Source organism: Pelodiscus sinensis, chromosome 1, assembly GCF_052426305.1.
Source record: "Pelodiscus sinensis isolate ZL-2025 chromosome 1, ASM5242630v1, whole genome shotgun sequence".
Classification (NCBI taxonomy): Eukaryota; Metazoa; Chordata; order Testudines; family Trionychidae; genus Pelodiscus; species Pelodiscus sinensis.
The window spans coordinates 196,396,082-196,412,708 of NC_143052.1; the positions used below are offsets into that span (position 1 = coordinate 196,396,082).

The 16,627-nt window shown below is 45.6% G+C and overlaps 1 long non-coding RNA gene across 2 annotated transcripts in view; it reads left to right on the forward strand.

The window, feature by feature from the left end:
* Positions 1 to 16,627, forward strand: part of LOC112543825 (uncharacterized) — an 82,538-nt gene that overhangs the window by 19,494 nt on the left and 46,417 nt on the right. For both annotated transcript variants that reach the window (XR_016348086.1, XR_003087091.3), the window contains exon 2: positions 5,003 to 5,088. This is a non-coding gene — a long non-coding RNA (uncharacterized LOC112543825). The remainder of the gene's footprint in view (positions 1 to 5,002; positions 5,089 to 16,627) is intronic.

A 16,627-nucleotide genomic window follows, 5' to 3' on the forward strand; every position in this document is an offset into this window, starting at 1 on the left:
ATGACCTTCACTAGCACATTTAGATATATACATGGGTTTACACTTCATATTTCTAACTTTATATAGAGGAATGATATATGCACACAAATAGAATATACACGTTCATGGGATAACAAGCTTTTCAATGATAGATTGCATGCCCCATTTTGTGTTAGGCATATTCATGTTCAAAAGCATATTTCCATAAAGACTATGGGGCTCTAATGTCACCCAGGGCATAATGCAACAACCCAGAAAACCTGTAAGAAAGGCTATCTGGAAGAGAGAAGCAGTAGATAAGGTATACCTAGACTTCAGTAAAACATTTGATATGGTCCCGCATGACCTTCTTATCAATAAACTAGGGAAACACAGCCTAGATGGGGCTACTGTAAGATGGGTGCATAACTGGCTGGACAACCATTCTCAGAGAGTATTTATCAGTTCACAGTCATGCTGGAAGGGCATAACACAGGAGGTTCCACAGGGGTCTGTTTTGGGACCAGTTCTGTTCAATATCTTCATCAACGATTTAGCTATTGGCATAGAGAGTACGCTTATCAAGTTTGCAGATGATACCAAGCTGGGAGGGAGTGCAAGTGCTTTAGAGGATAGGGTCATAATTCAAAATAGTTTCTCACTTACAGAATGGGAAGCGAATGTCTAGGAAGGAGTACGACAGAAAAGGATCTAGGGGTTATAGTGGACCACAAGCTAAATATGAGTCAACAGTGTGACACTGTTGCAAAAAAAGAAAACATGATTCTGGGATGCATTAACAGGTATGTTGTGAGCAAGACACGAGAAGTCATTCTCCTGCTCTATTCTCCACTGATTAGACCTCAGCTGGAGTATTGTGTCCAGTTCTGGGCACCATATTTCAAGAAAGATGTGGAGAAACTGGAGAAGGTCCAGAGAACAGCAACAAAAATCATTAAAGGTCTAGAAACTTGACCTTTGAGGGAAGACTGAAAAATCTGGCCTTGTTTAGTTTGGAAAAGAGAAGACTGAGAGGGGACATAATAGCAGTTTTCAAGTACCGTAAAATCTCAAGTATAATGTGCACCAATGCATAATGAGCACCCTGACTTTTGAATCTTAGCATAATGAAAAAAACTGAACTCCTATATATAATGCGCACCCTGTTGTACATCAAGCTTACCTCAGACATTTTTCTTTAAAAAGGCCAGGAGCTGACCCGCCAGAACCAAGCCCAGCCTTGCCCACTTCCCGGAGGCGGCCCCGGGCTGCAGGAAAGCGGGAGGGAGGGATGCGCTGCTCCCACCTGCAGGCTTGCCCGGGAAATGTGTGCACAGCTCAGGGAGCCAGCGGCAGAGTTTGAAACCTGCCCCCCGCTCCCTAGACAGCTGCCCACGTGCTGCACCAAGCGCATGCCTGCCGCGGGAAGCCGCAGGTGCAGCCTGAAGGAGCATCGGGCAGGCAGCAAGCCAGGGCGCTGCAGCCTGGCGGCACCACTGGCTCCTCGCCTTGTCCGGGAGCCTGGTGGGGCAGTGGCCCCCGCTCTGCGCTGCAGCAGGAAAGTTTCTGTGTGGAGGGGAGGGGGGAGTTCCCTGGCCCAGGGCTACTTACAGGTTTGTCAGCTTCTGCCAAAATAAAACTTTAAAATATAGCTCCTATGTATAATGCGCACCCCAACTTTGACGCTAAATAACCCGAAAAAAAAGTGTGCATTATACTCGAGATTTTACGGTATGTAAAAGGGTGTTAAAAGGAGGAGGGGGGGAAATTGTTCTTCTTGGCCTCTGAGAACAGGACAAGAAGCAATGGGCTTAAATTGCAGCAAGGGAGGTTTAGGTTGGCCATTACGAAAAACTTTCTAACTGTCAGGGTGGTTAAGCATTGGAATAAATTGCCTAGGGAGGTTGTGGAATCTCCATCACTGGAGGGCTGTGTCTAGACTGGCAAATTTTTCCACAAAAGCAGCTGCTTTTGCGGAAAAACTTGCCAGCTGTCTACACTGGCCACTTGAATTTCCGCAAGAACACTGACTTCCTACTGTCTGAAATCAGTGCTTCTTGTGGAAATACTACGCTGCTCCCGTTCAGGCAAAAGTCCCTTTTGCGCAAAGCTTTTGCACAAAAGGGCCAGTGTAGACAGCTGAGATTTGTTTTGCGCAAAAAAGCCCCGATCGCAAAAATGGCGATTGGGGCTTTTTTGGCGGAAAAGTGCGTCTAGATTGGCATGGACGCTTTTCCGCAAAAAGTGCTTTTGCAGAAAAGCGTCCGTGCCAATCTAGATGCTCTTTTCTCCAAATGCTTTTAACGGAAAACTTTTCCGTTAAAAGCATTTGCAGAAAATCATGCCAGTCTGGACGTAGCTGAGATGTTTAAGAGCAGGTTAGAGAGCCATCTATCAGGATTGATCTATTTCTAGATGGTACTGGGTCCTGCTGTGAGGGCAGGGGACTGGACTCGAGGACCTCTCACTTTTAGTATTCTATGATTCTGTGATTAACCTGATAGGCTGGTAGTCAAGATTGCACATGCTTTCAGGAATGACTAGTCGTAGGTCCCCCTCAGTACTTTCCATCTCATACTGGCATACCAGGGACTGAATGTGCCATGTTTTTTGGTGTTAGAGCACAATTTCTGTGGCAGGTGCCATGTCTTTTAGGTACAAAGCCAAGCATATTGTTGGTGCATAATAAAGAATGCCATTTAGCCAATTGGCAAGTTTAATGTCCAAAGCACCAAAGGCTTGAGTGAGAAAGTGAAATGCACCAGATGTGAGGAAGAAGTGATGTCAGATGTGGAATTATAGTAGGAATAAACCCCAGAAGTGGAAGAAGTAGCTCTAAGACTCAATGAAAGGCTTTCCCTGACTGCTGACTTGCCATATCTCCACCAGCCCTTTGTTGTTGATTACTGAGAGAATCCAGAACCCCAAAAAGTAGATTATGCTCTTATTCCCTTTAATTCAAGCATTTAATCAAAGTAGATGGTTCCAGCTGGGAGAAGATATTTAATATTGTGTCTGGTATTTTTGATGCAATTTTCTTTATTTTCAAAATAAAGTATATTAAGCTCCATTTCCCCAACCACAGAAGAACCAACCAGCAGACAGTGTCCTTGCTCACAGCACTGAAACTCATTCAGCCAGCATGCTCCAAAAGTTATCTTCCCACGTACCCTTTTCCAGTGGTTCTCAAAGTGTGGTCTGAGAACCACTAGTGGTCTGTGACCATCTTGAAGGTGGGTCACAAGCTTGGGACTCACCCTGCCTCTCCCTGCAGTGGGGAGCAGCCCCCCCCCCCCAATGTTAGTGTGCCAGGACTGTCTCCCAGATGCAGGAAGGGAGGGAACCCTGAGCCTTGTGGGCCAGATCCAGCTTGCAGGGGGAGGAAGTAACTCAGCACACTGCTGCTCCCCCTCACCCCTGCTGAGGGAACAGCAGTGCAGGAGACAGCTCACCTGGAGCAGCAGGTGACAGTGCCTGGGGACTCAGAGCCAGGGAACCGCCCCTAATCACACTCATGCCCAGACTCTGTACCCCATCACCTTCACTCACACCCTCTCCTACCGAGACCCCACACCCCCATCCTGCTCCTGCACTCTCCCTCCCATCCAGACCTTGCACCTTCACCCTCTCCTGCAAACATTTTGTTAGCATGAGTGGTTGGCCGGTGGTGTATAAAAAGATTTCCATTGAGTAACTAGTGCCCTTGTCCAAAGTCAATAACTGTGAGGCCCTATGCCTACACGGTCAACATTTCTAGGTGAGCTCATATACCCTCTTTATCTCAGGGTGGGCTACTTAGACGTTTCTTACAGTTATCTCTTAAATGAGGGGTTGGAGGTCACAACAATTTAGATGTGGTTTGCCCAACACACATTCGGAGATTGGCCTGCTTTGGTTGATGGCAAAGAGTCGCTCCAACTGAAAGGGGGTGTCAGAGCTCTTTAGGCACACAGGACACCCATTGCTCTAGCTAGGTGAAAGTTCTCAGCCAAAGCTTGGCTTTTCTGGGGGAGGGGGTTTTCCTTTGGTTTTCTGGGCCAAAAAAATGCACATTTGGATTCAACAAACATTTTGTGATCTGAAACTCCTGAACTAGGTAGATCTTTTAGACTAGATCACAAGGAGATTCAAACAGAAAATGGAGGTTGCACCCTCCTCCCCTATGCCCAGTGGTTAGCATACTGATATAGGGTGTGGGGAACATCTTCACATCCCCACTCTAGAACCAGGGCTTGAAGTCAGGTTACGCCTTTTGTCCCTCACAGTGTTACCTATCATATCTGTTTGCTTGCTGAACCAGGGCATAGAATCCAGCCTGTCTGACTCATGAAAGACCTTCCCCACCCCCAGTCTCTTTTGAACCAAAGCCAATCAATAGGAAGACTTACAAAAAGCAATGAAAAGACAGGGGAAGGCTCACCTAAACCCCTCCAGACAAGGGCAACGGGGTTAAGGGAAAAGGTGAGAGCTCTCTCTCTTTCTCGGTATAGCCTCGTGACCTGCCTTATTCAAATGAGTTATGATTTGTTAGCCTTAATGCTTATAATCAGATTTAAATTAGATTTAATATTGTAACTGTTTTCTTTGTTTGGCTCCTCTTGTGTGGTTACTACCTAGAAATAAATAACTTTCACCGTTAAGCTGGCTGCTTCTCTGTTTCTCTCGCTCTCCCTCCCCTCACTCCCCGAGGCTGTTGTTTTTGGCTTCCCTATTCGCTCTGCAACTGTGCTCCTTAAACCTAAGTTAAAGATCCCTGTAGCACCCAAAAATCCTGTAGGGGCCCATCAAGCAGATTCCTAGCAGAACTGTTGTGGTATGAAAGTGGGGATAAGGACATACTGAACCTGGGAGTGTATGAGGGAGGCAACTTTAAAGTGCTGTTTAACCCAGCCACTGAGTCCAAGGACACATGAAGGTCACAGCATGTGCAACCCAGCCTGCTGAGTCCAGGGACGTATAAGGGGGAAGCTTGTGGGTGCTAATTAACCAATCCTCTCAGACATCCTCTGTTAGTGGGTGTGTCTATATGTTCCTCTGATTCTAGGATGAGAAGAACCCAGCCTTGGGAGTCCTAAATCCTACAGGAAGCTCCATTGAGAGAGAATTGGCAGAAGGGGGAAGCAGAGAATGGTGAGTGCACAAGTAACACAAGCAGCACACTGATAGAATTATCAACCTCCCCTCTCCCCAAAGAGTAATAGGAGAGACACTTTAACAAAATGTATGACTGATTCCTGAGGTTTGACACTTACTGTGTACAAGTGGGTACTTTTACATGAATGAATTGTAACATTATAGCAATCTCTATTATTAACGTGAGAGTGGGTGGGGGGGAAAGGACAATCAAGAGTACCTTGAAGGGAATTTAAAGAGAAGAAAAAAAGGAAAGGAAAAGTAATATGTGAACCAAGCACAAGAATTTTCACACGAATCAGCATTTGGCTATTTTCTGTTTTCCTTTGGGGAAACTTTTGCCCAGCAAATAAACAGACTCATTAGGACTACTCACAAGGAAGTCTGATCATTAGTTTTGTCAGGCAGGGGGTTATTTTTGTCTTGTTTGGGCAAGAGAGGGGAACAGATAGCACTGGAGTAGAGGTCACTGATGAAAAACAAGTTGAACAAAAGTGAGTTTCAAGGAGACATTGGGAAAACGCTAGGGTTGTTTGGTATACAGAAGCAAAAGCTCTTCTAGTCATAGGGAGCAGCATGAAATAAGTGTCCTGGAGGCATGAGTGGGAGAATGTGATGGAGAGAACGTAAGGAGAGAGGAACGTGCAGAGGATTGAATGAGAGAGGATGAGTAGGAGGAAAGTCAGAGATGAGATGTACACAGGAGCATGAAAAGTTTGACCAGCTGTGGAAGGAAACATAGTAGGGTGCCAGTGGGGGATGGGATTGACTGGAGCAGCAAGAGGAAAACATGACTTCAGCTGGAGCAGTTTTGATAACCTGAAGATCATAGGCCAGAAAGGATACAGTTACAAGTCTAGATGATGACTCACAATTTTAGCAGATAGGACAGAAATAGTGGCATGACTTATGGAAAAGTTATGGAAGCAATATGATTTGGCAAGAGTCTGGCTGTAGAAGGGAGACAGATAGAAGAATCAAAGATGATCCCACAATTATAAGCCTAAGTGATCGGGTAGAGGAAGCAGTTTTCACTGCGGGGGTGGGGCGGGTTAGTTTTTGACATGTGTAGCTTGAGAAACCTCTAGGACATCCAAGAAGAGAGATTGGAGGGGCAGCAGAACTATGAATGTTTGGGCACAGCTCAGGAGTAGATTAGTGGACTTCTGAATCACCAGCATACTATGCACTGGTAGCAGAACCTGTGGTTATGGATGAGGTTACTGAGGATACGTCTACACTGCAGCACTATTTCAGCACACCCTGAAATAGCTATCCTGCCGCTTCACAGCAAGCCCATTATTTCAGACTCGCTATTCTGACGTCCCTGTAAACCTCATTCTATGAGGAGTGACCATTTTGGAATAGCACTTTATTTTGAAATATGGTGCTGTGTAGCTCATATTGCATGTGTAGATGCACCCCTACGGATTATGCACAGAGGAAGAAAGAACAACACTGAAGAGCAATAAGCAAGAGTGGGAGGAATGCGAGAAGTCAAAGAAACACAGGGAGAAGACCACGAGGGAGGTAGTAGTGTTCAAGGAGACAGGGAGCAAGGACAATACATATAGAAAGAGTATGCTTTTTTTGGTCTGGACTGGAGATAGTGGTATCTGCGCGAGGAAGGTGGAACACAGACCAAAGTCCCATGAGGAGAATGCTGGATGGGGCACTATAATGATGGAAATAAACAACTCACTCAAGGAACTTGGTAGCAACCAGGAGGGAGATGAGGCAGTAATTTGTCCCAACCAGCCTTTCCAGAGACAATTTTTTTCAGGAAGAGAAAGACAAAAGCATGCTTGAAGGCTGAGAGAAAAGAGCCAAAGGACAAGCAGAGGATAAGAAAGAAAGCAGTTGAGGACAATAGGTAGGCAGGAAGCGTGGGTAAGGGAATAAGAAGAAGATCTCTTACCCAGGGAGATCTCCATCTCAGAAAAAGCTATGGAAAGGAAAGGTGAGAGGAGGAAGGGGCAGGGATGAAGATTCTTGCCAAAATAATCTTAACTTTAATAGGCAGGATCCAGGGCAGAGTAAGGGAAGAGAATTTGGGAGAGGGGAAAGAGGGAGAATTTCCAGGGCTAGCAGTACATACAGGAAGGATTAGGATTAATAAACAAAGAACAGATTGGAACTGAAAGGTAAGAAGGCATATTTATAATGTGTGAAATTGCCATAAGCACAGGTCTTCCTTTAGATCTGCTTAGACAAGAAACAGGAGCAGAGACAGCAAACCTAGGTTGGGCATTGGAAGGGCAGAGAGGCAGTGAAAGAGTGTAAGAGTCAAGGGAACGGGGCAGAGGTAATGGCTGGGATCATGGTTTTGACTGAGGGAGGGGTTATAAGGGAGAAGTAAGGGGCTGAGCAGCAGAGAAGTCATACAGGCGGATAGTCTGGAGTCTGGAGAGCTGTGACTGACAGGGTTGACACCATGTGAGCACCAACAAGCGAGCCGTGTGGAAATAGCTAAGTTGGCTCTGGAAGAATGGGAACTCAGAAGAATCAGAAAACACGCCACTGAAGAATATAGGCAGAGGCAGACGCAACCATAATGCCACTCCATGGCACTTTTTGTTGTTCTTTTCCACTACTTAGGTTCTGCCTCCCACCGGGGTCCCTTCTGCTATTTACGACCTCTCACTTTTTTGGCAACACGGGGCATTTCTCCAGTTTGCTCTTGTCAAGTGATGATCATATGGCAAGAGCAAATGGGCAAATGCCCAGTGTCGCCAAAAAAGTCAGGATGGCCAGGACAGCGCTTAAAAAATGGGGACGGGATGTATGGTCACCCTTCCAGAGCCATATACCCACCATTGTACTTCCCTGACATCTTTAATAGCACTAGCATTGCTGTGCGTGCCAGACTTGCTTCAGCCTAACCATAAGGGCCTTGCTTATGCCTGATTTCTTGGCATGGGGATGGGAAATGTCACCCTGTATCCCTACCTCCTCCATCTGCAGGCTTGCTCTTCATGAGCATAGTTCAATGCTCCTTGTGGTCACTATCAAAAAGTGAAGGTGTTTCTGGTTATGTCTCTGAGACACAAGTGTTGGTGGAATTCAGGGGTTTCCAGAGGGTGTTAGCCAAAAGTGAGTCTCAAGCCAGTCTACACTAGGGGGCAATATCAAACTAAGGTATGCTACTCCAGGTATGTGAATAGTGTAGCTGAAGTCGACCTTAATTCAAGTTACCCCAGCATCTCCACTGTGGGGGGAAGTCAACAGAAGAAGTTCAGTGGAGTACCAGAGTCAACGGGAGTGTGATCAGCAGTTGATTTAGCAGGCCTTTACTAGACCCTCTAAATCAACCATCAGGAGTTCAATCCCCCACAGCACTGACCTTCCCAGTAAGTAAGGTTCAAGTCTCTGCTCCTTTAATGCTGTCAGTCAACTCTTCTGCATGTTAGATCAGAGTGTGAGGAAAAATGAGAAGTCGCTGTCTAAGAGCTGATAATAAAGCCTATTTCTCCCCCATAACCATGCTGAATTCCGCCCACACTTAATGTTTCAGAGAACTCATTACATAACCAGAAACCCCCTTCACATTTTGATAGTTTCCCAGCAACTCCCCTTCCAGTCTTCCTGAAGGTTTCCACAGAGCTCCAGGTAGCTGCCATTTGAAACTGGTGACTCAACACATAAGGAAACTCATTGTCTCTGGCAAGCAACAAAGCATTGCTCACTAGTTGGACACGACTTCTGCTTTTATCCAGTCCATCACTGCAGGGCAGGAAGTACTTGGGATAGGAGCAGCAGCCACAAAAAAAGTCAAGTGTACAAAAGCAGTGGCTTGAGAAATAAGACGCAGGACAATATAAACAAACACCAGCCAAGACAATGTCAGGCCTGCCTGCACACCTGAACCCTGGCCCGCCTAAAACAAGGTACCATTTGGTAGCAGCTGTGTAATTAGCACAGTTTATGGGCACAGTTAATACCTTACCTATGCTACATAAAGGGGCCTTGCTTTCATCTTCTAGGGCAGAAGTGTCATAGCTAGCTCTCTTTGATCTTGTCTACACTAGACTTGTTTTCGGAAAGTTTCCAATTGTTCCTACCATCAGTGCATCTCCTCTACCAGTGGTAGCAATGGAAAGGCAGCAAGTTAAGATAAGATGCTGCTGGCTGCAGCTCCTAAACCTCTCTGTGTGATCTAGGCTTGTTCAGGGCAAGGTAAGAAAACATACAAATTACAACGATGTCGGGAGCCACATGGATCCTCATCTACACTCTTGCTCTCTCCACTGCAATCAAACCTGGATCTGAAGCAAATGGTAACAGTGAGGAAGTGTTAGGAAAACAATCCTTGTGTAAGAAACTAGGAGTGAAATCCTGGGCCCACCTTGTCAGTGACAAAACTTCTATCAACCTCAGTTGGGTCAGGATTTCTCCTTAGATAGTCTTTAAAAATATATGCACTAGTGAGGCAAGATGCACATACAAACAACTCAGTTAAAAGAAAAACAGCATTTGTCTTATTTGTTATAAACGGACTGTGATTAACGTGGAAATAATTCTAGTTATAATAAAATCAACGCACCAGATTTTCAAGGGGGTAAATCATTCCTTTGACTTCAATAGAGCTCTTCCCATTTATACCAGATGAGGTTCTAACTCATAATTGATTTAATTGATAGATAGGATCAGACATTTTTGTCCATGAGAAGACATTGAATTAGGATGAGTATTCTAATAATTTCATCAGCAAAGTTATTGTATTTGATAAACACAGGCTTGATCCTACAGTGACTCTCATGCAAGCTGTAGTGGGAGAGTACTGATAAAGATTCAGAGCAGATCACAGTTTAGCAGCTTTAAATGACTCTCTCTCATTCTTTCAAGATTCTTACATTTTAACACTGGGAAATGCAGACATGTGACATTTAGTCAAAACAAGTCAAAATACTCATGAACAAACAGCTATTAAGGAAACACACAAAAATGCTCACTTTTAGTTAAAAAAATGAACACAGTGTGCATATTAAGTACTCATGGGTGGTTATTAAGTTGCATTAAAATCAGAGTCTGGGGGGACTGGAGGCAGGGAGGGAGCTACATTTGGCAGCAAAAAGCCCATTTCCTTTAAAGAAAGAGTGCTGTTATGTGTTTCATTTTCCTGGAAAAAATTATTCTAGTTAGAGTATTCAGAACATTAGCACAAGAGTATTTTCAAAACACTCTACAGCTTTGTCAGTTGTTCACTGTAAATATTGATGTTGATTTTTTTGGAGGAAAGATTAGAAAGTTGGGGCCCAATCCTGCTGTAATGAATATCCATGGGAGATTTGCTAATAGTTTTATTTAGTTGCAAATGGAGAATTTTAAATATTGAAAGCTTCATAAATTCCATGGTCTAAAGAAAGCTGTACTAGTTTTAAGGCTGTTATCTTAAAGGGAATAAACGAGGAATGCCTAAAAAAAAGGCTGCCCCACTGGTTCCCAAGTGTTATGAGTTAGATCCTCAGCTGCTCCTGAAGTCAGTGTGTGTAATGAGAGGAAAAAGTGACTTTAAGCCACTTTTTGTTCTCCTACCACCTCCACTGGCCCGTGGTGGAATTTAGAACAGACTGAAAGGTGGCTCTTAACTTTGCTGATGGAGCTAGGAGGGATGGCAGGAGATTTCTACACTGGAGGATTCTTGAGAGTAGAAATGTTTCTTGGCTTCTATGCTGCCGTGGCAATGCAACATGGCCAGAACAAAGAGCAAGATCTGGCTCTACATAGCTCAAAAGCATTTGTCAAAAAGACCCTAAGAAATTGTTCCTATCTAAAAGACAGAGGAATAGCAACCGCCATGACAAGGTAAAACACATATAGCATTTTTTAAAACATAACAGCCATACTGGGTCAGATCAAAGGTCCATCTAGCCCAGTAAGTATCCTGTCCGCCGACAATAGCCAATGCCAGATGCCCCAGAGTGAGTGAACACAACAGCTAATCATCATTTGACCCCTGTCCTGTCATCCATTTCCAGACAAACAGAGGCTAAGAACACCATTCCTACCCATACTGGCTAATAGCCATTGATGGACCTAACCTTCGTGAATCTCTCTAGCTCTTTTCTGATCCCTGTTAAAATCCTAGTCTTCACAACATCCTCTGGCAAGGAGTTCCACATGTTGACTGTGCACAACGTGAAGAAAAACTTCCTTTTGTTTATTTTAAACCTGCTAGTTATTAATTTCATTTGGTGCCATGTATTAATTCCAGGAGTGAACAGTTCACAAACAAACCTACGTCAAATGTAATAAATTCAGGTTTAATCCATCCATCAGAGCAGTCTAACTATTTCCGGTGGTGAGTCATTAGGCATGCGGCCTAATGATTTATTAATCTGGCCTCTTGAAATCCCAACAAAATGAGCATTTACATTCACATTGAGACTGACAAGGTGTAAGCACAGCACAAGTCAACCAGACGGACATTGCACAAATAAAATGAAGCAAGCTAGCAGCTCACTTGTAGGCTGAGGCCCTTGTCAAGGGGAATAAATAATAGATTTTGTCTTGACTGCTGGAAACTATAAAACAAGCCTTATCAGACTTTGCTGACCTTATCACAGACATAAGAATCAGTAGAGTCCACTAACAAATTAAAAGCCCCACTGCATTTCATAGACTGGCACATCTACAGTGATCAGCAATAGATAGAGCCTGAGGCAAAAGACAACTTCATTATTGTCCTTTGCATCTGTTTCTCCTGGTCTGAGATCAAGAAAGTAGCACATAAACAATAACGATAAATGAGCCCGTCCCTCTGGTTCCCAGTCACTCCCTGTATCCCCACCCCAACCTGCTCAAAGCTTTGTGGTTTGCGAGGAGCGGAGTGTGAGGAGCTTAGGGATGAGAATGCCACACTCTCCCCCCAGGGAGTAGGGATGTCGTGCAGCCCCTCTTTCTGCCATACCTTCTCCCATTCTAGCCTCTGGACTGGAACAGGGACGGTGGACCCTCCATCATCCCTCTGTGGGGCAGAGCTGACACCGATTTTTGACTGAAATTTTTCCTGCCACTCTATATCAGTCAAAAAATTTTTGGTGTGAGTTTTCTGCAGGTCAGAAATGTCATTTCCAAAATAGCTCTAACCAGGGTGTTAGGCCCTCCTATTCACATCTGCAGTTCTTTTCCTGGCTGCTTACCACTCACTGCTATTGTGGCCCTCTGTCTGTTGATGTTTGCTGGAGGGCTCATTAATAAGATCTACAGTTCAACCTTTATATTTAAGGTTGGATCAAGATGTACTCTGTGAACAATATTTGTGAATAAAAATTCTGCAAATTTTGTCAAAACACTATACAATCATGCCAGTTGCATCTATTGTGGCAATTTATTTCAAAATATCTGTCAGCAAGTATGTCTGAAACAGAGCACCGCACAAAAACTTCCTCAGCAGTAGAGAGTTAAAGAAACTCCTAGGGAAACCCAGTTCCTGTTTCTCTGCCCCCTTCCCATCTCTAGAGCCCAGTTGGGGAACCAGATACCCACAACCTAGGATTGCCAACTTTCTATTTCCAGAAACCTAAACCCACTTTGCCCTGCCCACTGCCTGCCCTGTTCCTGAGGCCCTACCTCTGTTCACCCCCTTCCCAAAACCCTGCCCTCAGCTCATTCCATTCCCCCTCCCTCCACCACTTACTCTCCTCCACCCTCTTTCAGGTGCTCATTTTTACTGTGTGGCCCAAATAGGCGTATTTACTGTTTTGAGAGATGTATTAAGCTAAGTTTGGGTTTCATTCATTACAGGCCACTAGAGCTGGCAGCAAAATAATCAAACGGGGTAATATTTTTTAAATGAAATTTCAGAAAGGTTTTCATTATTCTTTCCCTCACCTCTTGCCATTTTTCATAACCAGCTCCATAGCTTTTGTTCACTACAGTTATTATAATTGTATGTTATCACAGCTGCAAGAGTTTCATTAAAGGCCCACTCCTGAAGCGCAAATACAAATCCACAGAGGAACAACCACAGAAATGCACACCTGTCCAGATACCTATATAAAGAGATCTGTAGAAACTGACTCCCACACCTAAGGTATGTCTAGACTACATGGCTCTGTCAACGGAGCCATGTAGATGAAGTTACTAGACATAGGGAAATGAAGCGGCGATTTAAATAATCGCTGCTTCATTCATATCAAAATGGCTGCTGTGCTGTGCCAGTCAGCTGTTTGGCGCGGTAGTCTGGACACTCCCCGGTTGACAAGGGAAGCCCTTATCAACCGCCCCATTATGCCTCATGGAATGAGGTTTACTGGAGCGGTCGACAAGGGTGTCAAGGGGCTTCCCTTGTCGACCACGGAGCGTCCAGACTACCGCGCTGTGCTGCCAAACAGCTGATCGGCACAGCACAGCAGCCATTTTGATGTAAATGAAGTGGCGATTATTTAAATCACCGCTTCATTTCCCTTTTTCGAGTACACTAATGTACATGGCTCCGTTGACTGAGCCATGTAGTCTAGACCTACCCCCACATGCATGTTTTGTACACATCTAGCATGCACTAACACATATAATTCCAAATTATTTACTATTACAATTGTTGTTTAGTGCCTAGAGACCCTAACTAAGATCAGGGTAGTAGATACTGGACATACACATAAAAAAAGAAAGACTGCCACAAAGATTTTATAATATAGCTAGACAAAGGTAGGGAGAAATGCATGATACATTGGCTCTTCTGCAATTATTAGTCAATAACATTCACTCTTTAAGAAATAATATATTTCATTTAGAGTTCCCTTCCCCTTTAAAAACTTGTTAACAACTGAAAACACATATCTTTTATGACATAATTTTTGTGTGTGCGTGCAAGCCAGCAAAAGGAATAAAAGTCAAAGCATTAGCCTGCAAGTTTTATTTGCACAGGTCTCCACACATGCAACAAAACACACACCGCCCTATACAAAGATATAGTCTCTTTCATACATACAATGCATGCACACACTTGCCTACACAGAGACACTTTTTCATATACTTTTCCAGGGGCTGCTTAAATCACCCAGCTGAGAAGGGAGGAATGTGGGCTGGAGGGGAAAAGATGGGGGGCAGAGAGAGGATGGGGAGGGAAAGAGGCCAAAGCCAAGAGCAGGGTGGAATGAGAAGGGGCAGTGGAGGCTGAAGGGTACAGGTGCATCAGGGTGTGAAGGACCCAGGGCTGTATAAGGACATAGTGAGAATGCAGCAGTGTATGGAGGCGGATGGGGTGCAGGGCTGTGGAAGGTGAGGGACATGAGGGTGACAGCTCTGGGAAGTGGAGAGGGTGGGTAGGAGAGCACTTTAAGGAGTACAGTATTTGAGTGGGTTGGTGTGGGAGGCAGTACAGGATAGGACAGAGGGTAAAGTGAAGGGCAAGGGAGTGGGAGGGACGCAATAGTGGGGGATAGGAGCAAGGGGGTTAAGAGGAAGGGTTGCAGTGAGGAAGATAGGGGTGTAACCCTATTCCCAGCATTCAAAGACAGGGATACACATACTAGGGATGTTAAAAAGTGAGGGGGGGAGGGTTGTAAATGTGTAACCACTAAAATGTTCAGCAGTTACACATTTACATGCAGGTGGGGGCTCTGCAGGAGTCAGTGCTCGTGGGAAGCCTTCTGCCCTGGGGCGGCCCATGACTATAGGTGGACTCGGCCGCCATCTAGGGCACCGCTGCCTGGGGTACCTGATGATGATGTCAGCCCATTGATGGCCTTGCAGGCGGAGGTGCTGATCGTGCATTCTGCCTGGGGCACCAGCTGCTGCACCTGGCCTCGGGCCACTCCTGCTTCTGCCCCATCCAACCCCATGCTGCTGCCTCTATATGAGAGGCAGCAGAGAGGGAGAGATAGGTGAGCGCCAGATCCTGCCTTCCCCCTCCCTCACTTCTAATACAGAGGCAGCAGTGCAGGGAGCAGGGGGGCTTGCATGCAACTGTTTAAATGTGTATACTAATACATCCCTTACACATCCCTAGTCCTCCTGGGTGTTGCAATGGGGCAACAGACAGACCATGGTTTGTTGCAAGGCACATGCTGCAGCTCAAGCCCAGCCAAATGAGGAGAGCAGGGAGAACCGAGTCGGGCAGCAGCAGGAGAGGTGTGTGCACCACACGACCCCTTAACAGCCACCACCCACTGAGCACTTGCAAGTTGTGCTCGTTTCTCTCCTGCCCTGACACACCCAAAGGCAGCTGTGCTTGCTGGTGGAGAGTGGGGCAGCACATGGACCCCTTTGGCCATTTCTAAGGCTAGGAACTGGACATGCTGGATGTTTCCGGACCTAGGAGCCACATGATGTGGCAGCTAGCAGGGAGCCTGCCAGCCCTGCTGTACAGCACAGTGGTGCCGCCAACCAGACACACAACAGTCACTGACCAGAGCTGCCAGGATCCCTTTTTGACTGGGTTTTCCAGTCCAAAACCAGACACCTGATCACCCTCCTGCCCTGAGTCCAGTTGTAGGGCCCACCCTACACCCATCCCTCTGCCCACTTCCAGAACCCAGGGATCCAGCAGGAGAAATGGCCCAATGCTTGGTCCCAGGCTTGCACTGTTTCCTCTGTGTTGCCCTCTCTTTCCCTCAGGGCATGCTGGGACCCTCTTGTTCCCTCTCTGCCCCTAACAGTGTTTTCTATGTGCAAGTTGGGCTTTGCTGAGCCCAGTGTCCCCTAGGGGTGGCCAGCTACTCTGCTACCCATTTCTGGGGGAAGGAGGAGGAGACATTCCCTATACACAGTGTTAATTTCTGAAAAATTCTGTATTGCCCAGAGACACAGAATTCCCCCAGAAATCAAGAGGAACACAAGTGGGTGGAAGAATGCCCTTCCCAGTTCCCTGAACTGTTTTTCAGGTCCCCCATAATATACTTGGGTTGGCTCAGCTGGCTTTCTTTTCCTCAAGAATATCCTAGCTTCTGAGGAAGTTTCAGGTAGGTAAGGAGTGGAGGACCAAGCCCTCGCAGAATTCTGCTAAGTTTTCAGTCCTCTAAGAAATATTTCCCCCATGCCATGGCCTTTCACATTCCATATTTGAAAAAAAATGCTTTGTTTGTGGTGCTCACATTCAGCTTCAGTTCCCAGCATAAGCACAAACACCAGCATAAGCACAAATGGCATATGTACCCTGGAGGTGCGGGATGATCACAGTAGAATCTTTAGGGCTAGCCAAGTCCTCTGTTGCCCAAGGTTGGGGCAATCAATAGGCTTGCTCTGTTCCCTCAAGGAACAGGTCCAACGTTATATACTCCCTGTTACCAACCCAGCATCAGACTCCTACATGGTATTTTGGCACCACCTGCTGTGTCCAATTCAAGTGTTGGTGCTCGGAGCCTGCTCCAGTGACTCCGTCAGCCTATCTTGATATGACAAACTGGGTGAAGCACCAGGTAGATTCATGAATCAGAGCAGGACTCAAACTAAGTAGGGAGTTGATCTTGTGCTAGAATAACTGTCCAAACCAGGTAGCTCGTGTACACCACACCATCCTCACAGTTAAATGCAAATCAACCTGTTTTCCAAAGCTATTAACATTGGGGAAAAGTCACATGAAGCCGAAGTCTAG